This window comes from Bactrocera neohumeralis, chromosome 6 (genome assembly GCF_024586455.1).
Source record: "Bactrocera neohumeralis isolate Rockhampton chromosome 6, APGP_CSIRO_Bneo_wtdbg2-racon-allhic-juicebox.fasta_v2, whole genome shotgun sequence".
Classification (NCBI taxonomy): domain Eukaryota; kingdom Metazoa; phylum Arthropoda; class Insecta; order Diptera; family Tephritidae; genus Bactrocera; species Bactrocera neohumeralis.
The window spans coordinates 56,438,892-56,460,089 of NC_065923.1; the positions used below are offsets into that span (position 1 = coordinate 56,438,892).

General features: G+C 36.2%; 1 protein-coding gene and 1 long non-coding RNA gene across 13 annotated transcripts in view; one reads left to right on the plus strand and one right to left on the minus strand.

The window, feature by feature from the left end:
- LOC126762269 (hemicentin-1) overlaps nt 1-21,198 on the minus strand; it is a 545,135-nt gene that overhangs the window by 135,225 nt on the left and 388,712 nt on the right. The gene's annotated exons all lie outside the window — the stretch shown is intronic.
- Nucleotides 20,427-21,198, plus strand: part of LOC126762391 (uncharacterized) — a 67,270-nt gene continuing 66,498 nt past the window's right edge. For 2 of the 3 annotated variants that reach the window (XR_007667446.1, XR_007667448.1), the window contains exons 1-2: nt 20,427-20,543; nt 20,639-20,682. This is a non-coding gene — a long non-coding RNA (uncharacterized LOC126762391). Of the gene's footprint in view, nt 20,548-20,638; nt 20,683-21,198 lie in introns of all 3 variants that reach the window. The other variant, XR_007667447.1, reaches the window with a different exon arrangement.

Here is a 21,198-nt window from a genome sequence, read left to right on the forward strand (position 1 = left end):
GACAAAATGCGACACACTTGTAAAGTTAGTTCAACGGGGAGTGGCACGGTGGTAACAAAACGTGCAATTGCACGAAAAATATTAAAAGTTCTTAAGTTGCGCTCAAACAAATGAAAAGTTGCCGACGAAAATTACGAATCGCTCACAAATGCTCGTAACACCACCGCTGATGTCTGACAGCTTCCCAAAAGCGCACATAAATAGCTGTGCGACAGGAACAGAGTTGTATACAAGCACACGACGAAAAAAATCCCAACAATGAAGTGCGAAGAGCGCGTTGAGTGTGATTTGACAATTGATGTTGTTGCCTGTGGAGCAGTTAGCGCTAGGTCATAGCGAAAGATGAAGTTTGCCGCGTGGATTTCGTTCGGAATTATTTACTTTTGAATGAAGGTCGCAATATAGCAGGATTGGAGCGTGTCTGTGTTGTTGTCTTCGCAATGCTTTCACGCGCACGAGTTTGATGATTCTAATTTGTACGTTGATGAACTGCTGTGCGCAACATTTATTTGGCAACAAACAAACTAAAAAAAATATAGGAGAACGCACGCACTGCAAAGTTTTCTCAATTTCATTTTATTTTGTATGTGGCATTTTGAAACTTTTGCCATTAATTTGTGGGAGTGTGTGGCAGTGCATGTGATACTAAATTTTCGGGAGTGTATGTGAACACACAAAATACACAATTTTCGCCTTGGATTATGTTTGACAAAGATTTCATATTTTTCCGAAAAGTTTAACTTAAAAAGTTTTTAGATATTCACAATATTTCTAGCCAAAAATGTAGACATACCAACTGCAACCGTTTAGAGTTATGAAAACGTGCACGCACATACATTCAAATATACATTTGTGTGCATGTATGGATATAAATAACCAACGATTACGAATAAATCATTTTGTTTTTTTTTCGTCGCTTCATGTGACGTTCTCATAAACTTAACTTTTGCAGCCTTAGGCTTGTGCCTCAAGCTAACGAAAGCTGCAAATGTCTAGGTATGTGTGCTATATTTACGCTATTTCTCGGTTAATAACGGAAAATGCAAGGGTTTAAGTAGGATTGAGTTGACTCTTTAATATATACACTTAACATTATAACTTCGGAGAAAAATTTATCACTTGTCGCAAGTAAAGGGTAAACTTAAACTTTGTGCTTTTTCATTCAACTTTAGGTGGAGTTAAAAGCCAAGCGTGAGGTTTTGATTATTTTCGTGAAAGAAAGTCGCTTTCAGTGAGTTTATACGAGAAACACATACATGTTAAGCTTAAATGATATTAATTTGAGGCACACCCAGCTCGAAAATTCGAGTAGATCGTGTTGACAGTACTTATTTTAAACTTCTTCAGCTCGATATTTTGAACAAATTTCCGTTAATTAAGGAGCTTCAACTGCTTATTATCAGAAAGCAATGAGCAAAAACCAATTTCAAAGTGAAAGAGTAGTCTGTGTACAAACAAGAATGAAAGTTCTGAAGCTCTGTAGAAGCTTTTGTTGAAATATTGTCGAAAATTTAATACATTTTGACGTCTCCTTTTCGTAGAAAAACGCTTTATTATATCTCCTTGGTACGGAACGTACTGATTTGAGACTGAATGAGTTTATACTTAACTGATTGTGTTAATCTGAACTATCCCAAGAAAGTGAAAGTTTGATGTGGTTCATGTTCTGTAACTTTCTATTGTACTTAGAAAGTGATCCTTCATTTTCTTGAGTGAAGTGAAAAGTAAAGTTTCTTCCCTTTGCTCTAACATAAAACTTTATAAGTAACCTTTTAAAACCGATTTTATTTGTATAATACTTGTATAAACCTGGTCTATAAGCTGTAACTTTAACCTTTTAGGGTTTGAGGGGTGTCGGTTCATATGGTCGAAATTAGTGGTGACGCGCAGATAAGAGAGTAGGGTTTGACAAAACTTTGAATGTTGAAATTGGCAGAACGAAGAAACAGTTCAGATAGATGCAGATCAATCGGCAGTAAGGTGAAGGTATATGTACGTATTTTAATCACACTGAAGATTATGCATTCTGGCAACCAAAACAAAATTCTTTAAATCTGTTTTCGGTGACTACTTTTTAAGTCTAATATTTCCTAATTAGGAATGTAGGGGGTCTCATATGCAACCCTAAAATTAGGTGTTTAAAGGAATCAGCCTCCCTTTTTCTCTTTTCGATTAATCACCCTGCTCCTCCTTTGCGCTGCCCGTATACTTATTTTGTGGTAGTAGTATAAAGTGGCAGTTGTTGTCGGGCTGTAAACTATTATAGAAAGTTTTCAGCGCTCCTTGCGCCTTGTTCGCCCTCACTTTGGTGCGTTTGAACAAAATTTTAATACGCTTTGGCGTTCAACTTTGTAACCTTTTAATAATGTATGCTCTAAAAAAGTTAAATACGTGAAGCTTTTTAATGCAAGTAGTTTGTATTTTGCAGGCTTGTTAGTTAACAAGGCAGCGAACCTGCCGTGGCGACAGCCGACCGACGAGCGCCGACTGCTGAGCGCCGCACTAGTTGCAGAATTGCATGGAAATGTGACTTGCTGACGACGGGCTGTTGTGCAAAGCCGACAGCGATAAAGCTGCCTGATTGTTGAGATTTCTGCTTTGCCTATGCTGTTGGTGCTTGTGCCGCTGTCGGTTGTGCAAAATGCAACACTACGCTTTTCGCGCGCCACACTTTATGCTACTTTGCTAAGTGCCTTTTTTCGTTTTCCTTCTTTACTAGAAATAATTTTTGCTACTTGTTTATTTTTTCGCATTTTCTTTTATGGTAGAATTTTTTTTTTTTTTTGAAGCCCATTTCAATGCGCGCGCGCCGATGAGTATGTCTACATGTGTGTATGTGTGGAGGGTATGCATAGAACTTTATTGCTGTCACGTTTGTCGCTCGCTTCTTGCAATCTTCGCGCCGTTCCAGTAGCTTCTCCTCACCTCCTCAGCGTGCTCGGAACCGTTCAGCCCTTTTTAGCTAACAAATCCAATTATATGGGAAAATTTTCACTTAACTTTGTAGTGGCAGCGTAAAATTCCGTAAAAAAGAAAAACACAGCAAAAGGTGCAAAAAGCAGCTGAAAGAGTTCGGAAAGCGTGTGAAGTGCGTGCGTGGTGGTCGCAAGCGCGGCGGGAGACAGGGCTCATAAGCGGTTAGGAAAAAGGTACGCAAATAAAATTGCGACTTTGTAAGGGTCTCATTGAAAGGCAAAAAAGAGGGTGTCATAATCGCATGTATTGTTGGTATGTGGGTGAGGTAAGCTTCTCTCATTTTGCACGAAACGAAAAAAGTGCCAGAGACACACAGTCATAAGCAAAGAAATTTACCGTAAACGGAATCTCATCAAAAATGTTCGGGTTGGGCTAGGTCAGTGACCAAAGTTAATGTCCAAAACCGTATGTTGAACGCTTTTTATGGATTTCGTAGATTTCAGGCAAATTAAATTGAAACTGGGATTCGTTCGGAAAAATACGAATTTGAAATAGATTGGATTTTGGGATGAGGCAGCTAATAAAAACGCCAATATACCGGAGATAACAAATTCTAGTGAATTGGATTTAGTGCAGACTACAAATTCAATTTTATTATGCCGAGGTTGTGCACAAATACACCTGAAATCTACCCATGCATACAGCTGATTCATTAAAAATGTTTATGGCACCTGCAAAATGGATGTATATAGTCCAGTTAATGAATTAATATCTATATATTTTCCAACTCATACGCTATCTAAGCAGCTAAATGTGCCGTTAAACATTTCTAAAACTGCGGCCATAAACTATGCGAGTTGTAAAAGCAGCTAGTCGTTGGCAGTAGTAAATTTGGATAGTAAAAGCTGCTGGTTTTATGGGTTCAAAGCAGCCGCACCAAGCAAAAAATTATGCAGCTAAATACAAGAATAAATAAAAAAAATTTAGCAAAAGAGATGTCACGAAATGCATGTAGTTCCAGCTTTGCTATTATAATAAAATGTTTGCCTGCGTGTGTGGTCAATAAATGGAAATTGTAAAAGGTAGTAAAATGTACAAAACTGGTGGTTATAAATTAATTTAGAATGGTAAATAGCATGTGAATCATAAAGTCTTTAGTTGTAGTCGATCTTAGATTTATAAGGCAAATAAAATAAATCCCAAGCTTAAAGGGGGATAAATTCATTGAGGTGGAACATGGACGGGTGTAATAAAAGTGGATTTGTGAGTGAGCTTAGTACATTGTCGATAGTTTTGTATATAAGATTTAGTTGAGAAATATTCTCATATGTTATTAGAAAACTTTTTGCAAAGTTATCATTCAGCGTAAAATTTATGTAAATCTGAAGCCCTTCGTACTTTACTAGGAAGCCTTAGTTAGTTTAAGATTCTGGTTTAATTTAATTTCAGATAATACGACTTCCCAAAATCACTGTCGGTCATTAAGTTGCCTCTGGAATATGTTGATTCCAAAGATTGGTCCAGGAGCTGTAATTTTAAGTCTCATGTCTAATATAATCTTAAAGAGAAAAAAAATTAACTGTTCTCCACAATTTAGTTAGCAATTTTGATTGGTGAACGAATATTTTGCTTTAAGTACTTATTTAACAATTTCTGGTCATCTTATTTATGGATGACAAGTAGGACAAGTTTAGTAGCCGCAAACTTATACAAAACTTGAACGTCAACATAAAGTGGACAAATTACTTATAAACCTCAAGAACCCTGTAAAAAGGTATGGAAATAAAAACGGGTGATAACTCCGCCCTGTGCCCATATATCGGTTCCGTTAAAAACTAATAAAAGCGTGATAAGTCAATAAATAAATACGCCAAAGTCATTCAATTTTAGGCGGATTTAGAATATTACAGGATGACGTTTTAGGAGTCGTTGTCCAAATGGCATGATGGGCGTGGCATCACCATAGCTCTGGACTTGACCGATCGATATCCACCAAATTTAGCGTTTAATGTTACCCTGACATGTTTATGTTCCAGCGCGAAAACAAACGAAATCGGACTACAACCACGCCTACTTCCCTTATAACTCAATTTTAAATTATATCTGATTTTTTGCTTTACAGAATGCAAATCAAGCACCAATGAATATATCGGAATTAAATTTTATCCGAATAATGCGGTTAAAGTAGGCCTACTTTGTGCCTAAAATGGATCTGGTAACTTACAAGCCTTATGAAATGATTAAAACTTTCGCTTACACTCTAACTATTCGAACTTTCGACGTATCATGTGATCTTTAAGTAATGAGAAAATAAAAATTAAAGAAACACTAGCAAAATAGGCACAAATAATCTTTGATAAAGTTGAGAAATCACAAGAAATCAAAATTTCAAATTTCTAGAGAATTCTTTCACTTTTAACTCATTTTATCCTTTATCGCATACTCCCCTTCAACCCTTAATTAATTTATTAAATATTTCAATAAAAAAAATGCTTCCTATTTAAAAGATTTAAAACACTTGTGCAATTGAAAATACTCGCCACCCCCGCTGCAGCAGGGTTGCAATACCGTCTCGGCTGTCGGAGCTGACGGTATGTGGCCACCGCAGAGGCAACGAATGCATGCCTCGCACGCCAAGGGGAAATTAAAATCATCATTATGACTTTTGATGTTTCCTTATATCCCCCAACATGTTTTCGCTTAATTGTTTATACTTTTTAATTAAAACCGACAAACGGAAATTAATAAAAATATCATATCCGCCTGTGTGGCACAAAAATGCTACACGCAAGTATGATTTTTGCAGTAAATCTGCGAAGTAGTGACAAATACACGCAAAATGAAAAGAAAAAAATTTAAATTTGTGTTTTTTTTTTTTAGTTTTTTATACCGCGTAACGTTATTGTAAATATGGATCAAAGCGCGCAAAAGTGTGAAAAAGTATTTCCAATAATGCACCAGCTGCTTGTTTCAGCCTCTGACTCACTAAACGCTCACATACTCATGCCTTCTTAGCAAGCAGGTGTTGACAACTCTTGAGTGCCTGTTAATGGTATACCTACTGTCCACTCTTGTCCGGTATATTGTTTGTGGCATGGTATTCAGGGCCTCAAAACGGACTTCCTTTATTCACTACGCTGCCGCTTTGTTGCTGACTTAGCTCTTTGGGGATTTGTTAGTGCGCTTTTGATTTTTTCATGCCACAATTTCGATTTTCTTGCACTTCATTGCCTGCTTCCTGTCACAGCCACACCATTGCCATTTTACACATACCTGCCACACACATGCTCTTCTGTGCAATATTTATACAAAATGCTGTATTTCTCTAAGGTAAATATGTATGTATGTATTTGAAAGCGTAGCGAGGAAGCCATAGCAAGCTGCCGAACGGCTGTTCAGGCTGTTGCTGTGGCACAGGTGCGCCTTTGGTCGTAGTTGCACTGTCAACTACATATACAAGTACATATATGCTTAAGCTCATATATTTCCCTTCAATTAGTACAGCAAGCGCTGGACTTTTTTATGCTTTTGTGGTTACTGTTCATGTTGCCACTCAATGTGACAAGGTATCAAGTAACACACAAGACGCGCTTAAGACTGATTGAACTTCTTCAGCGGTCACTCTTTCATACCTTCTTATTTTTTTACTCAGCCGTTTTCTGATATATAGCATGAGGAAACTTTCGAAATTCTTTATGCTCATTGATTTCATGACATGCTGCATATCTATCAACAATAATTATGTGAGATATGATATAGAAACCGATTTCGCTAAAGCATACTGAAATTAATCTTGACATCGAAGCTTGAAGTGCAGCCAATAGTTTCGTTATGGCAAGCAAGTACCAAATTTCTCAACCATCAGCAGTTTGAAAATTGTTTGTGGGGAACTAATTCCAAACAGTAGTGAAAATATTGAGAGTAACTGTCATTGAAGTTACATACAAACAATTATATTCAAAAATTTTATGTTATAGATTCAATGGCCAATTTTCCGCAGGGACCAAATATGCACTATGATTTATGAGATGTATGAAGGCATAGTGTTTGTAGATACTTTTGCTATAAACTTTGGCATAGCAATTCTCTGTGAATCTGGAATCACAATCGTCCTTTAGGGACTTCTTCATTATCTTTTTATACTCAGATTTTATTGTTCAAAAAAAGAGAGCTCGATATCTCTAGTGAGATCGTTTGAAATATTTCGGTGGATATTTTGGGGATGAAACTCATTCATGCTTGACTCACCCCGATAAAGCTGACATTTTTTCTAAAAGAATACCGTAAACAGGTCTCTTTGGATATACTTGATCGTGCGCATTCTGATCCCACATTCATGGAAAGCATTAAAACTGCCGAGGAAGGCTGTGTTAGCTATTTATCGCGCTAGTTGATGGGAGCTTTATGACAAAGAAGTAATCGTGTAATTGTATTGTGGTAAAATATTATAAGCATTACAAATCAATACAAAATCTTCAGACCAAACACCGAACTCAAGCACCACAAATAAATTTGACCTCTCCTCGCTGTTGTCGTTTTGGTGATGTTGCCGTTCTCTCTCTCTCTCTCTGAAATGCGGTGATTGGATATAGGTAATTTGTGCGACAATTAACGGTCTAATTGAATTGATCACGTTTACACAAATACAACCAATAATTCACCAACACAAAGGTAAACACGCCACATGCTCACACACTCACAAACACATGTACATATGTGTGTGTACTTGGCTAGCTGCTCATACTAATTTTGTTTACAAACACAGCGGTGCTTGTAATTGCAGTGAATGCGATTTAATGGAAATCGCCGTGTCAGTCAAATGAAGTGACAGGACAACGAAGTCCAGGTAAGTAGTCGACTGGCTAAGCGCTGGCATTTCCATTGAGTATGCGACCTTTGACCAAGTCGCTCTGCCAATTAGCTGACAAATACGCGCGGCTGACGCTAGCTCAAAAGCAAATTATCCGCCTTCGAATCTACAAGGATGTGGCGCTGTCAAGACTCCAGCATTGTTGCATGCGACTGTAGTGGCAGAGGTGTGTTGGCGTGTGTTGCGGTGAAGCGACAGCCAGACCACCTCTTTTGCGCTCTCAATCAATCCGCAATTAAATTTTCCACTCAAATTGGAATTAGCGACAATTAAGTGGTCACTGATGATATTGTTGATGGTCGCCGAGGATGCGCAACGCTGATATTTGTTGTGATAGCGGGCTATGTTAGCGTTGTTGAAGGCGTGGAGGGACCGTAGTAAACAGCGCTAAGTCAATTAAAATCTAAGTAAATGCAATGTGATAAGAATAAATAGAAAGAGAGTTAGCAGGTGAAATGCAATGTGAAATGAGCTTGAAGAGCCAGTAAATCGAAGAGAGTATCCAGTAGAGTCGTTTCTAGAAGAAAGAAATGGAAATGGGCTTGTCTGTACTTATACTCCTAGGAGCATTATCCGTTCAGAAATACAAGGACTTACAATAGTCCATCCAGAAGAATATATCTTGTCGAATAAAGAAAAAATGCAAATGCAAAGACTTTTTCAGTTTGTATGGCACCTATATGATATAGCTGTCCGTTGACGGCTGTTCAAACAGATGACCATGTGGAGAAAAGGAGGCAAAGCTGTGTTACAGATCAAAATCTCAAAAACTCAAAATAATGTGCAAGAATAATAGTGCTGCCTAATGATCTCATTTGATTTGAACTTCAGAGTTTATTTTGCTTTTTAAAAAAGTTAAGATAAATTAACTTCCACGAAAAGTTTGTTGTTTGGTTATAAACAGTAGTGAATTATCTTCATATAAATAATTATCTCTTACTAGGCTTGTTTTCAATTCCTTCTACATTTTGACAGTGGAATCCATCTAAGCGAATGGATCTGGAATTATATCCGGCCAAGATCTTTGAACATACCAGTTTTTCTCAAAATTATTTGTCAGTACTGTTAAACCATGATAGAGAGTGGAAATGTATGACAAAGCTTAATTTGGTAATTTAATGTGACGTTCGGTAATCTAGCAATGCTGTTAAAAACGGTTGAGGCTGCTGTTGGTCTTGAAGCGGTTATCTGCCACACAGTTTGCTGTGCAGGTAGATTAATTGTCCGCGAAGTCATCTAATAGTAAATTCAGAAAACGAGCTGTTTCCACCAGGAAGGGTCTGAGGAATAGGTTATTAGAAAAATAGACTTAAGTGGAAATGCAAAGATACGGTTAAATTCTCTAACAGTCGGTTCAAAGGTTATAGAATTTACCAGTACGCTTCGGCGAACTCTTCGACTGCTTAACTATTTGAAAACAGATCTGTGAAGATTTCGTTATCCGAAATCCAATTGTTTCAATTTTTGGCGACAAAATTCCCGATAGGAAATATTTATCAAAATATTCCTCAATTAATGAAATTACTTCAAAGCCAATTGTGACTTGAAGGCATACATATGATGCTCAATGGCAGGTTAAGAAGGAAGAATTCCACAAATAATTTTGCATTATCTCCAAATCGTTTTACGTAAAAAAGGCAACAGCAGCAATAAACAAATTTTTTAATTGAATCGAGCAATTAGCATAGCGTCGGCACTCTAGCAATTAATCGTGCATCCATTTAATCGGCAATTTATATGTGATATATATACATAAGACTGTATATGGCCTACACACTGCGTAAATGGAAACACAATGTAACTGTTGATAAAAGAAAATTGTCGATTAAATGGATGCACGAAGAATTGTATATGTGTAAGTGTATAAATAAAATGTACTCTAGCGTCAATAATCTCCGTTTACAGTTAACTTTTAATTGCTTAATTCCTTTAATACAGACTAGCTTTGCAAGAAGGCTACAACAAAAGGCCGACAATTTGTTGTATACTAAATGGTTAGTAAATGAAATGAATAATGCCGTGGGAAAAAGAATCAACAAAGTAATTTATTTCAAGATTGCGCTAAGCCTAACAAATTGCTGCAATTGAATTCTAAAGAAATGTGCTTGACTTGCAAATGGCGATAAGATCACAGAAAACACCTGAAACTCTTGAATATCCGAAAGAATGACAAAGACAAAGGATTAACGGAAAGCTAATGAAATTGCTTTTGCATTACCTAAATGCTCTATTTAATATTTAACAAAAAAACAGGTCAATATTAAGGCTGACAAATTGGCTAAAATCTACTTTTTGGAATGAAATACATTCCCGTTAAGATTTTAATCTTGAATATTGACATAACTCAACAAGTTAAGGTTTCTATGAATTTTCAGACACTCACTAAGCGATTATTGGATTTTGCAATGAACTTTATAAATTTAACAATAAATTTGTATATGATACACAGTATTTCATTCCTTTTGGGCTGTTGGTTTACCGTTTGGCATTCGTTGCACTAGTCTGTCCTGACCACAATTTTCTTTAATTACTTCATTTTCAAATTTAAAAAAGTTACATAAACATAAAACCAACGGGAACAAGTGATTAGAATTTAGTCTTAATAATACCCTGAAAAGAAAGCCATTAAAATATTTGCAAGTTTAAGCAAATTAAGTCATTGAAACGTCAGAACCCTGATTTTGTTTAGTCTAAACAGAGCTTTATTTTACTAATGGTAATATGAGATTAATAATTTAATAAAATCCTTTAAAGTAGGGCTCATGTAATACCCTGAGAGTTTTATTACTTTTTAAGTTGTCAGCTGGTCTCCATGAAAAATTATTATAGAACTCGTGTAAGTAAACCAGTCCTGCATCTAATATTTCTTTTCAGTTTAAAAAGTTTTGCATAGCAATTATGTTAATTTAAATTTATCGACGATGTAATAGAACTACTGTCGTATATCGATACCTATATTTTTACTGTCATACTTTTGACGTTGCCATTAAAATATCATAACCCCATGTGGTATGTGAATTAAAATACGAGACTTGATTAAAACTTGCAATAAGTGCCTTTTTGGACCGATCGGCAAAACTATTTATAATAAAGTGTAATCTAGAAAACTTTACTTACGCATTGAAAACAATATTTTATTAATGGCTGTCATCGTGCCTATTCTAGTATAGCATACTGGAGTACGACCGATGCCAACATTTCTCAAGGTGAGAAGAGAGCAGGCTCGTCATTTAATGATTCTATATGAAAAAATGCTTTGGAAATCTTTTGTCAATCTCGCAATGTTGCATCCGGTATATCTCTATAGTGGTAGTAATTGTAAATGTTAGCATATGATCTTCCAGTTTTATATATTATAAAATCTGCTATTCATTACAAATTATAAATTAATATATATGACCAAAATAGCTTAGTTAAAGAAATATCTAATTTCGATGAGAGTGTCCCTTTGTAGACTATTTTTTTATCTTTTTCACTGCGAGAAAGACACGAAATACATTTATTTGTCCATAGAAATGCTTGCGGAATACAATTTGGTCTCCTTTATAGCTATGCATGACCATGTTAAAGTACCAGCAGTAAGTACAATGAAATATGTACTACATAGACACATAGACCATTTTCTTTCCTTGCATGCTTATCTGAGTTAGCAGAGATCGCACGTGTGATATACCCAAATTGTTTCTTCCACAAACTCGTCGAGTTGGCGTGAGAAGTGCTGAAGTAGTCATTACACTCCAGGCAAAAAATATCAAAAAATCTAAGCAATAAAACAAATAAACACTATTAACGTTACAAGTTGGAAGCCATAATCATTTCACAAGTACAGTAGCTGAGCAAAAAGCCTAAAGCGTTTATAAAAAAGACAAAATGGTGCAGCGTATAAACATTTTTAATTTAAATTTTCACACCTTTTCGATGCCGGTTTTTCAATATGGCGTGCTATACTAATATTTTATGCGTTTGGCGTAACAACAAGAGGAAAACTTAGCGACACATTTTACAGCTGGAAGCTCGTGTGGCAAGGAGACTGAACGCTCTGATTACGTGCGCTCCTGCGAAAGCTTTGGAATGTAAGAAACAGGTGTTTTAAATTTGTAACATTATTCATTTGGGCGTTGTCACGCGATGTTGTTTTTGTTGTTCACTTGTTTTTGGCGTTTACTTTGATTATTATTGATTTGATTGAAAATGCGATAGAAACGCGTTGAGTGGCAATACGAAACGAGTGCAGAGAAAAACGGAGATGACGCGACGCTTGTTACAATATTTACTCGCTGAAGTAGTTACGCGCTTATGTACACACATACATACTTAAAAAAGCGCAAGCTGTATGCCATACTGTACTGTATCTACAGTATATACATATACACACGCAACTTCTTAAGGTGTCGACGACACCTATTTATTGTTTGTATTCGCCAAAGGCAAATTAAAGTACGCGACAGGCGGTTGAGCGCCTTCGCAAAGCGCGCAGCTGCTCGAAATTATTCACGCGCAATTTTTCCTTATCGCATCAGCGATTTTTCTATTTTCACCTACCGCCAATTTCCAGCGTACGAGAAGAATGCGGTGACTTCTTGGTTGATTTTTGTTGCAGTAAATCGACTAAATCGCTTGAAAGTGTGTCGCGAACGTGATAAATATCAAAATTCTCACCATTACACCTGTTAAAGTGATTGAAAAAGTATGTGTCTGTACAATATGCCACACTTATAACGGCTTTTTTAAATTTCCAAACAGATGATACAATTAATTTGCTCCCAAGATGATTGAAATTTAACATTTAAGCGGCTTTTGCGCATCTGCGACTGTGACTGAAAAGTGATTGTATATTTAATACTTGTCGAGATATACATAAATTATACAAATCTCAAGTGGATTGAATTGAAATCGATAAAATAATGCATCCATTAATAAGTCCTTGAGTTTATTGCATTCATAAGAAATAAATCTAATCATCGTTGTGTAGTTTTCCACTCTTACTCACTTAGAACTCTAATGCATTGGCCATAAAAAACTTAATATGAATGCATTTAGGTTTTTCAAGTTCGAGTTGTATGGATGGTATAATTTTAGGGTACTATGATTTTTGAGTTGAACAGTCAACATTTTTTTCTCTCAGTAACATTTTCCATGCTATGAAAATTCAGTTTAATTTTGGAGTTAAATTCTACGATGCCTATAATGTTGTTAATTCCAATTAACCATTAACCTAAATTCTCATTATACAGGCAACTTGCTACTAATCTTCGACCAGTTAAAATTTCGGGTGTATTATCTGCTACTACCCCCTCTTCTATAGTAAATAGTCAAATTTAAACATCCGTTTTCAACATAGTTTTCCGATTTTTTCTTTATTTAACGAATCTTTTCGATTCGAAATTTGATTAAAATTCTATTCAGTCTTCAGCATGATTGACAATTGATTAGGAAGTCTACCTTTACGTTGGATGGTAAAAATATTTTTGAGGCGTAATATTACTCGTATATTATATATATAGATCATTTTACTTGAGGAATTGTATTTATTTTTTTGTTTTTTGACTATTTTATTAATGACGATTTTATCTTTTACTTTCAAACTCAATTTAAAGCGGAACTTCTCATTTATTTAATTTTATGTTTAGAAAACGATCGAAACATTTTCCAAAATCGTTAATCATTTTAAATGATGTTGTGAATGATAACATTATAAATTCAATTTTTGGCTGAACCATTAAAAAATATTTTGGGCCTTGTAATTGGCAACTTCAGATTTTGAGCTTAGATATTAAGTTAAATGTTAAGGTCATAAATTTCAAAATTTCTAGGCTAAGGTCACTGAACCACTTTAATAATTTTGAAACTGAATAAATTTTGTTCACCTGCAGTTATATTAATTATTTTTAATCTTCTATTATTGTTAACTCTTTAAAGCTTCTTAGTTTTAAAATTATTTGTATCAATTTTTATCATAACCCGCACGGCAGCACAAGATAGCAGCAATAATGTTGTGCATCTCTAGGCAGTTTCACTATGAATATGAACCGGATTTGTTGCTGTCTTGTTCAGTGTCAATTTGCGCAACTCCCTCGATTTCCTTCAACCGTTCTTTTGCACTGACAAATCCAACTTCATAAGCTTGTGCTGCATTCAATGCTTTTCATTTCTGATCATTTTGCATTTCATTTTTGTCATCTACTTTCGCTACAGTTTGCCTTTTTTATCTTTTATTTCACTGGCTCTCCGTTATGTTGCTAAGCTTTGACATGACACTCGCGCACAAATGTTCACACAAAGAGTCCATTGAATGTAGAAAATAAGCCTGAGGCGCCATGCGAAACCCGCTTAAGGTCTAATACCATATTTTGTCGACGAACAACGAAGTACGCGGACGCCTTTGACAGCTGACTAAATTGCATTGTCGGCCTGAGTGGCGGGAGTAGCTGCCACACAGGTGAGCATGTATATGTGTTCGAGCTTATAAAGGCAGTGACAGACAGCAAGCACTATGGCTCTCCTACTTAGACATTCACTCACTCAGTGAGTAAACCACTTAGTGCAGCAATAATAAGGCACTACGTACCAGGGTTTATTTTGGTAAGAAATTTCTTTCCAAATGGAAATTTTTGCTTGTATGATATTGACGAAAAATAGTGCGTCTTAAATTGATTAACTTTTATAACAAGTTATTTGTCCATAAGTTGTCAATTCTAAGAAAAGACTCGAAAGAGTCAATAGAATTGTCTAAAGCAAAGTTCAAAAAGTACTTAAGGGCTTACTACTGATAAAATCCTTTTAAAGAATTTGCTCTCGAAAAAAATTCAAAATTTAGAAAATTTTGTGTTAAGGATTAATTTAAAAGAAACTTGAAGTCCTCGGCGTGTTGTTTGTTGTTGGTACTATCAGCGCTACGGTGCACTGTTTATCTGTCATTGACTTTGTGACATTTGATGCTCATCTGTTCTTTCAACGCAACACATTTCAATGTGATTGCTTTGAATTCAGGTTTTTGCATTTCTTTCGGGAAATTGAGCATGTGACCTTTGTCAGGCAGACACTAGTTCAAAAATTTGTTGCTTTTGTTTGAATAAAATTATTTTATTATTTTAGATCTACGATTTTTTGACACATAATATTCTTATAGTGAGAGTCTACCAGAGTATGGAATAATGATAGTTTAAAAAATTTATTCATGAAATGTAAACAACTTCGAAAGCCAATATAACGTATATTTTCGAATAGTATAGTCGTTGTGTTTAAGCGTGATCAATTCCTTTCGCGGTTTGCCCATTAAATACCTTCAGAAGTATGAAATGCTTAAGGCAGTTTAGTCACTCGATTATAAAAATAGGGGTTCCTATGGAGAAATATATAGCATTGTCAGAGCAATTTAAGATCTGCGAAATAGCTAAGTTAGTAACTATGTGTGGGTATTATCCTGTATGAAATATTGGGCATAAGAAGGCTGACGATGCGATGAGTGGCTCGCTCCGGACAACCGTGAGACCAATTTACAGCTTTGCATAAAGGCCGTCTAAGTGAAATCGATAAGGGTTTCAGCGCAATTTGGTCTATGATACATCAATCCGCTAGTACACTAGAGATTAAGGAACAATCAACAAACAGTGAATTTCACCCTGCTAATCTCCGAAAATGTGAATGTCACACTTGCCCTGTTGAAAAGCAGAAGTGGAGACATCGCAGTGTCAAGTTCTAATCGCACTTTAGTTAGCAAGCCAAAACAAAACTTCATATAATTTGGAGAATAGAAGTTCAACGACCACCTTCGCTTAAAAAAGCTAAATTTCTCGCTTCTCTACTCCAAAATACCGTTACGTTCCTTCAGGCATTGTCTTTAGTAATAGCCCGAATTTGTTGTCAGTAATTCATAAATCTGTATTTAATGCATAATTCACCAGCGGAAGCCGGTACACTAAGCTTCAAAATAACTGTGTCATGTGTTGCATGTGGCAAATGCATTCATTAAACCAACACACATAAGCTAAATATGCTTGTTTTACAGCTTGCACTGCCGCAGAAGCTTTCTTTTAGCATATTCCTTTAACTCCCTCCGTTTGCATATTTTATCATGTTCTCATAATTTCATCTCTTATTCATGCAGATGGCTGCTTTACTGCACACTTGCCACCGTCTCCTCTGCGTGCTTTTCTCTTTGATTTAGTTGCTTGTCAGGTTGCTGCTCAAAGCGAAATGTTGCCGGAGCCACATTTAATCACTGTCAACATTTTATCAGACGACAGTCGGTATTAGCAAATATTAGCAGAGCTCTTTCGCGCTCTACTCGTCTGCAGGCATGGCAATGTGTGTGTGTGCTTGTATGTTGTAAGTTGAAGTTGCCAGAAGCAGGAAGTACACACATATACACACGCATTCGTGTTCATGTATTTTCAATAGCAAAACGAAACAAAAGTATTTGCCACTCGGCACAGTTGCGGCGCTGGAAGCAAACATATTCTCGTGCATTATTGTGTTTTCCAATACTTACATGTGTGCGTCAATGCGTGAGCACCGCACGATTGTATGACATGTTGCAAATGCAATCACCAGCAGCTAAATAACTACAATTCTACATAAATGGTTGGACAAGTTGAGTTTGAAATGGCAGGAAGTGCAGCAAAATACTGTACAGAGTGTTGTTTATATACAATGCACACACACACACTTACATCCAAATAGTGGGGAGAACCCATCGCCAGGACAAAACCACTGGAGGCATACAAACAATGGTTGCAACACCATGCGCCAACAACCCAACAACAACTACATGCTATGCTGAATGTCACATGGGTAGTGTGTTGCAACTGCGGCTGCTGTAAGTGTCGCATGCAGAAAATGATAAATAAATGTGTGTCCATAGTAGCATATGAATGGTTAACACATACTAACCCATACCTATATATATACATTGTATATACACATATATATGCAAATATTACTTTGTAAAAACAAAATTTATAAATACACGTACACATACATAGGTATAAACATTGAAATATGCGGATGTTAAAGAGCCAGAGGCTTACAGCGAATATATTCAAAAGGGGGGTTACATTACATAAACGAGAGAAAGAAGTCCGTTCAAAACATAGTTTCAGGAATAGAATAGGAAGTATCCACTAGTCGGAAGTCTCTAGCATAATGTCTTCATCAGCTTTCTTAGAGCGCAAACAGCGAATTCCGCAAAACCGTGGCCCGAATCAACTGATCCGACCTATTTTACGGGAGCGAAATGCACATGATCAGCCAACACCGCTTCTACCGCCCGCTTTACCGTAGGATACCGTAGAATTCCACGGTATTTGGATTTTTTCCGTAAAAACGTGTCAGCTGATTGCTCTCCCACAACACAGAGTTACCACTCTCGATATACTGTAGTAAATATAAAAATTGTATTCAATATGTTTGAAATTTTATTAAACTAACTCAAAATCAGAGTCGAATGCTATTATTTATAAATACAAATATATTAATAGTTTGATTTCAGTTTTGATATTTTATATTATGAAAAATTGTAATTGAAAACTTACATGTGTACAAAACTATATATGCGTATTGAGCAATGGCAACGTCGTTCAAATAAAAACAAAACAAAACAAGATGGCTGATTTCTACGGGCTCAACTTTTGACAAATTTTGCTCGCTACGGTCGGCAACTGAGGAAGGGAGAATCGGGATTCGCTGATCAAGCTATTACTGAGCCTGAACGTAACAGCCATTAGCACAGTCTGCTGCAATACCGACTACGGTGTACATTCTTGAAAACTTGTGCGCAACATTTGCAGAAGCCTCTTCAAAATAAGGCTTGAGCTGATGACTGAATTTTTGTTGACGGAGCTTTTCAGGTCTTAGAGTTATTTAATCCTCAAGCCCCCTATTAACTAAACACTTTACAAACTTTCAACATCTGTTTTGCCTTTTTTGCTTTTTCGCACTTTGCTAACAACTTCCTAGATGCATACTTTAGATTTTGCGGGTGTGAATCTATGTACAAAGCAATCAACGCTTACCAAATGCTCTGCAAATCAAGGCAAAAATACCTCACAACTTTGTGGATGGAAATAACAAATAGTAATGGTAAATGAATGTTTACTAGCAAATGCCACTCGGAGACATTTTGTTTCTATATAGGTATTGTTTTTGTAGAATACAAAATGTTTACTACATACAAAGATACTTGTTTGTCTTTTGTAATGAACACCGCCGGTAGTATGTACTATATCTGTGATAGAAGAGCCGATTGGAACAAATATGAACTTGAGTAAGTGGTTGTGTAAGAATTTACTACACCGGCATTAAAGGATTTAAAATTGTGCATTGATACAGCTCAAGTGATTTGGTAGTCTTAAATTTTGTGTATTCTAATTCGTGAATTCTGAGTTCGAGTTTGAACTAAACTTAACCATAAAAACTATTACGAAGAAAAAATTTCAATTATATTTTATACAATATTTAACAGTTCTATGAGCAAATAGCACACCCAAAACTATGTAATGAAGTCGTCTATAATAATTTAATAAAATAAAATAGCACAAATGAAGGACCTTCTTTAGGAGGATCACAAGAGACGGTAGCGGCGGAAAACCAGCAAGTTACCATACTTAAAATCATTGAAAACAATTTTTCGTCGGATAGGTGTCACTAATTTAAACATTTATAAAAGAAAAATGTGATTCACAAAAAAATCTGCCACTGATCAAACGCATCACCAACGAGTTTCTGACATTGGATGAAGCATGGATACATTATTACACACCTGTATTCAATCAGCAGTCCGCTGAATGGTTATTGTCCTGTAAAAGCCATACAAGCCATTCAAGGCCCGTAAACAAAAGCAACTTGTCGACGCCGAGATCAAATGTATGGCAAGTTGTTAACCAACGACCTTGCATTCCATATAGTACATTATTAAATATTAATGAAAAATTTAAATTATATAACTAACTAAATTTATTAAATTATATAACTATTGGAGTTATCAAAGATTTCCTGCTTATAAATAGAGAGAGAGAGAGAGGCGGAAAGTCAAATAAATTGAGGTTATACGTTTCAATTAGTGAAATTTGAAAAAAAGTTTTGTAGAAGGACCGCTGATACTTCAAATCTATAACGAAAAAACTCTGGAAACTCAACAAATCTGAACTTAAAGTTGGCTAAAAAACATTATTTAGATCTCTATTTGAAAATATAATTATTGAATTTATTCCCCTTTGTTACTATAAAAACAACCGTTAATAGAACTGCAATAAACAAATCTTCTCATTTCAAACGAGCGTTTGTCAGGCTCCTCATCCAACTTATTCCGTTATCAGCTTATTAATGCATACTAGTTTCTAGCTCTCATATGAATATATCTGTCTTGATTGCTATCATTGCATGTACTCGTTGTTGCATATACCGTGTTGTATTGCGAGGGCACTGTTGCAGGCGAATCAACAATGCTTGAAACTTCACTTGGGAATTTATATATGCATTGCTGCATTAATCAATGAAGGCTTGACCAAAAAATAATAACACACACATTTGCTTAAACACATGAAAAAACCTTCCTCTCTGCTCTATCTTTGGGAGACAACAACTACAATAAAGAATATGTGCAAACCACTTTTAATTGCTGCCGGCGAGTTGTGCCTGCCATAAGAATTTCCTTTTCAATTCTCTGCTATTTTGTAACACACACACACGCATTTTTGTGCTTTCGGTGAAATTGAGTGAGAACGGATATGCAACACATTAAGCAGTTGAAAAGCCGCACGAATTTATAAACAATCACACATATCTATATGTATATATGTAGTACATGCCATTATGTTGGCATGAAAGTAACAAATCGGCAAACAAAAAATATAAATACTCTGCCAATTTCACAAATGCAACCAAGTGTGGAAAGATCACAAAGCAAAGCAGAGCAAAATTATGTGTTGCTTAACATTCCTTGCTTTCTTGCCTTTCCTACCACTTACTGTCATACATAACTTGCTTTGATTTGAATGCTGTTGTGTTTTTTGTAGCTGTAACAACAAAACAATGCTGTGAATTGTGCCGGCAGAGACGTCGCAGGATGGCGGAGGAGTAAGCAAATAAAAATTGGCAAGTATTGTCGTATGCTCTCAGCCATATTAGTTTCAGCCCCATACACATATACATGTAAAGTTGTCTATACACGCACACACTTGTTACTCGGTGGAGCCGCTCTTCTTGCGATTCGCGCGAATGAAGAAATTGGAAATTCCACAAACGCATTTCCCATGGCACCATTAACATTGCCACAACCAGCGCGCCACAAAGTGCTGCACTAAGAATGTCAACACATACAAACACACTCATACACGTTTACTCTGCTTAATTTCGCTTGCTTGCATGCAAAGGCTTCGCACTTTTCCCCTTTGGCGCCCCTATTCACATATACATATAAGTATACGTGTCTGTGTGTGTCGGTGCGCCGCTTCGCATAATTAGGGAAATGCACAATTAGTGCACACATTTGCACTAAACGCACCAACACACTGGCGCGCACTTAAGCGCCAAACGTTGTAGAAATGCACACACAGACTCACTTTCGTTCGTTTAATCACAGCACCGTTAGAATGCTTTTACTTGTTCAGCTGGCGGCGTAAGCGCCTGGGAGAAGGTGCTCGGCGCTCTGCGCAAGCGGAAGCCTAAGTAGCAGAAGCACATTGTCATCGCCGTAATTTATTTGGCAGTATTTAAGGTGCATTCCACGTCCGCGGCAAGTATACACGAGTGGGAAATTGTAAGTGAGTTTGGCATTTTTAATTGGCGTCGCGGTTTTAGCAATATTTTTCATAGAAAAGTACAAGAATGAGACGCTTTAAACTATTTTTTTAGATTCGAGAGCGGTTCCACACCAAAGGGCGTGAACTTCTTGTCCGGTAAGTTTTCATATTTCCATTCTCTTATCAATTTTATATTGTTATTCGAATAGTTTGAGAGCGATAACTTAATCTAAAGTAGAAAATTAGAAAATTAACTGAAATGGAAAATAAATTCTGAAAACTGGGAAATTTTAAGTATGAAGTTCTGGTAGGAGTAAGATCCTAAATTTTTTTGAGATATTGCTTCAAATAAAATAACTTTAATGAAAAGCATGATAAGACTAGCTCCGACAGCTAGATGGACATGGCTAAATACCCTCAGCTTGCCATGCTGGTCATTTATATAGGAGTATATACTTCATAGAGTCTTCTTTTACATATCAAACTACGAAACAACTGTCTATGAAGTTTAAATGAATATGCTCATATAAGTCTAAGTTTTGAGGAAAACATATTTATTGAACATCCTTTCGTTCTGTGGAAAAATGACTTGCCTCCGATGGAGCTTAAGAGAATAAATTTCTGAACTTGTACATCATGGCATCTTATGTGGTTTGAAGTAGAAAATGAAAT